Consider the following 4194-nt stretch of genomic DNA (forward strand, 5'->3'; position numbering starts at 1 on the left):
AATTTAATGAGAATTTGGGGGGGGGGGGGGGAAATATCTTTATATTACCCATCATTCGCTTATCATATTAAGCAAAATGTTATGTATTTAATAAATGTTAATTCCTCATAAAGGTAAATCCAAACTGATAAAATGAAGTTTAGCAAAACAAAGCCCCAAAAACATTTTTTTTTTGGTCAGGTTTCACACTTGGCAGATGTCTTTGATAAATTATTCACATCACTTTCATATCTCAGTACATCTTTTGTTGATTTATGAAAACGTCTCATGAAAAGAATATCTAAGACATTGAAAATAAGTTCTGCAAAGTTCAGAAAAAGGAATCAAATAAACCTTAAAAGCTGGCCTAATGTTAAATGATACAAAAGAAGTATGCTGATCAAAGAAGAACAAATCAGCCTAATAAATTATACACTGATTTGATCATTAAAAAAAATCGTATTAGTATTCTATGTTTTCCACACCAAAGGTACCCATCTGGTTAACTTCCAGCACTAAAACGCAAACCTGGTGCTCTGTAAACTGAAAAAAAAAAACTGAAGTAGGAATCATATGATCCAAATTGCTACCATTTGTATGCGCCATAAAAAAATATTTTTTTCCTCCTTGACAATAGAGTACACGTTGAAACTTGAGGGAAACTATGTAGGACATTTATCTTTTGGACACGGATGCAATGATTATCTCATCGTGAGAACAGCTTGACAACGTCATCATGCTACACCCCCTACCTATATGATACCTCATTTCTAAAATATCCTTCTGAATAACTACTTGTGCGGCCGCACAGCAACCAGATTCAAACCTGTTCTTCCCAGCGTATCACAAAAACATTTTGAAGGGAACATATTAAAGAACCACTATTGCCAAAAAGATTGCATTTTCTTAACAGTATGTGGTTAAATTATGTTATCACATTCGGTATATGAATCTCATTTCCCATGCCTTTATACATTTCTTTTTTCCACATTTACCTTACAACTAAATGAATTTGAAATAAGAACAGGGATTCATATATTGAACAGATTCATTACCTGTATTAAAAGAAGAGCTCCAGGCAATCTAAATATTAACTGCACTGCAAGGGTTAAGTGCTTGTTTTGGTCTAGCAGCTAAAATAAAGAAAGTAGACTCACCTGATCCTTGGTCCTGTGGTGGTGACCGCTCACCTCTGCCCCCCTTTGCTCTGGTGGTGGTGGTGGTGGTATGTCCCTCTGCGTCTTCATGTCTAATGCAGATGTTACAGGTCCTTAGACCGTTTGGGCCAGGGGAAGCTGATGCTGAGAGGACCAGTCTAGCATCCAAGCAGGGCCAAAGATCAGGTGAGTATATATTCTTTACATCAGCCCAGCACAGCCCAACCTGTATGGGGTCCCATGATTTCAACTGGTGGCCCTGCCTCCTAGGATTACACACATGCACTACCCCGGTAACTGCCTAGGGGCCAACATTTCTTTTTATGGGGGTGAAGTGGGGGCCCTTTGGTTTCTAGTTATGCCTCTAAGTGTGGAGGTAGCCCCCCTGCAAGAGTTAACTTTTAGATTGCCTGGAGTTAATCTTCAAATACATAAACATACCAGGATACATTAGTTTATCCAATAGTGTTAATGTGCAACTAAAGCCAATTTGAAAGTTTTTAGTACCCCATCAGGTTATCAGGTTTGTATTGCTTACTTTTGTTCCTATTATTGAGATTCAAAAACGTTATTTGTCCTGGTAACTGTTATCAGTGAAAGTGAAAGAAAATCCCAAATCTTGGGTTGTCATCAGAAAATGAATAGATCCAATATGGACATTAGTTTTGATGACCCTGCTGACCTCCAGGGACTTCCTCTTACTTCCTGTTGTGGTTATCAGACAAAAAGTGGGGGACACAGATGGCCAAAAAAATTATGACAGCGGTTATAACACTCCTTTACTCACTCTATCCAAAACAAACAAAAAATAAATTTGGCTCCAGTTCTACTTTAAAGTGACAATGAACTCAGGAATTATAAAGTACCTTAGCTATAAACAAAAATGTCTCTTATTTGCGTTTCACTCGGCTGTAGATCCTCAAATAATCTCTGAATTGGTGCTGACACTGTCCTTGCTTCTGGAGGTGGACGACTTTTCTTCCCCATGGCCCCTGTGTGTGTTGTAAAGTAGTCACCACTCCAAGCTCGCTCCTGTGATTGACTACAATCTCACATTTAATTTACTAGTTTGTATTGAGATTGTAGTCTTTGCCACGAATAGGCAAGGTGACAGTGGGGATTACTTACTAAAGGAAAATAGGCTCTTCAATTTGCAAGGCATTTTTCCCTTAGCTTAGTGAATGTGGTGAAAATTCAGTGCAACAAAAAGCTGTTCAATGAAAAGGGGAAAAAAAACAGTATTTTTGCTTGCACAGTACGCGATGATGAAAGTCAGTAGGGCTTCACCTCATTCAATAAACTAAGGGAAACTCCACTTGCAAAGTGAACAGCATTTTTGCCATTAGTAAATCAACATCAAAACTTGAACAGACAAAATCCGGAGCAATTGCCTATGGCAACCAATCAGCTTCTCTCTTCAGTTTGTTCAGTTAAGCTTTGAAAATGAAAAGGTGAATGCCGATTGGTTGCCCTGCACATCTGCTCCATATTTTGTCTGCTCCAATTTTGATGAATTCCCCTCAATGGGTCTTTAAGATGAATTAAGTACAAGCTTTTTCTGTAAAAGTAACAGCCAACAATCAATTTTAAACCTGCACTGGAAGAGGACAGTTTGAGAATGAGAGGTTAAATATAACTGATTTATTTGGAACAGTCTAGTCCTTATTAAAACGATTAAAAACTAGACACAATTGGCACCTTTAGGAGAGCCAACCATTACCCCAAAGACCTGCCCCTGTACATCAAGATGCCAAACAGTGAGCAGGTACATATTATATTACTCAAGGGCTGCTCCATCTTTAGAAAACCAATAGTGTTTGTCCCTGTATGTTCCGAACTGTCACCTCCCTGTTATTATTATTATTATACAGGATTTATATAGCGCCAACAGTTTGTGCAGTGCTTTACAATATAAGGGAGACATTACAATCACAATACAAGTCAAGACAAGATGGTAAGGAGGGCCCTGCCCCTGAGGGCTTACAATCTGTTTAAGACTACGGCTGCTCTGTATCCTTGTTAAACAGGCTTACACCTGACCTTGGCAGCTTTGTGTTCCACACTTTTGACCTTGGCTTCTCCTTGACCTTTACTCTGCACTCCAATTTGGCGCTGTGATTGTTGTTCTGCACCAAACCCGGACTCTCCTACCGTTTAATCTGGCTTCTGGAGTCTGGTGTCTCTGAAAATAAAGGCTTAGCAGGGTATCAAACCTTGCCTCACCCCCACCAAATGCAAGAAATACGGTCTGAATGTTTTTAGGCTGTAAAATCAGCTCAGCACACACAGACTCCTACAGCATATGCCCATATTACTTTATGTCTGAAGAGAATTTACAAGTGGAACTTTATTGCTCTATATTTTCATGCATTAAAAAAAACCACCCCATCAACTACTGTCCGTTAATTTGCATTTTAGACCTATTTGCATTTTAACAATTATCAGCCGAGTTTTTAAACGCTTGCATTTTTCCCCGACTGCTGTGAATGTAAAATCACAATTATTTATGACGCCTGGTATGTAATTCTATTTGGGAGATAGAAAGGGTTGAATAAAACACAGCACAAAAACAAAAAAGTGCAGCATTAATCTGCCTCCAAAACATGCCCATGTACATTAAAAGATAAAGCCTCCTTGTACTGTGTTTGTAATGAAAGAAGAAAAAAAATATGAGACAGATTGATTTGAACTGCATGAATTAAAAGGAGAGAGATGACTAATTGCACCCAGTGAATACACCATTTGGATGAGGGGGTGGGTAAGTGGTTTGCTGGACAATTGAAGGCAACAGCAAATGTTCTCTAAACAAAATAGGGTCAAGAATAAGGCAAGAATAAGGCACAGATTGTAATAGTGCTGGAATTAAAGACTATAAAGACTAAGTCCAGCCGACTTTGATTACTCGATTTTTGCTGGCGTCTAGTATGGTTAAAGACAAACTGCCTTCTAAAAGTAACCTAAAGATTACATTTTAGTTTTGGTTTGGCAACGCTGATCAATGCTGATTTATCTTCTGGGTTGTTTTTTTTTAGGGTTAAAATGTTATAATATATATATA

Source organism: Nanorana parkeri, unplaced genomic scaffold, assembly GCF_000935625.1.
Source record: "Nanorana parkeri isolate BGI_ZX_2015 unplaced genomic scaffold, ASM93562v1 scaffold50, whole genome shotgun sequence".
Taxonomy (NCBI): Eukaryota; Metazoa; Chordata; class Amphibia; order Anura; family Dicroglossidae; genus Nanorana; species Nanorana parkeri.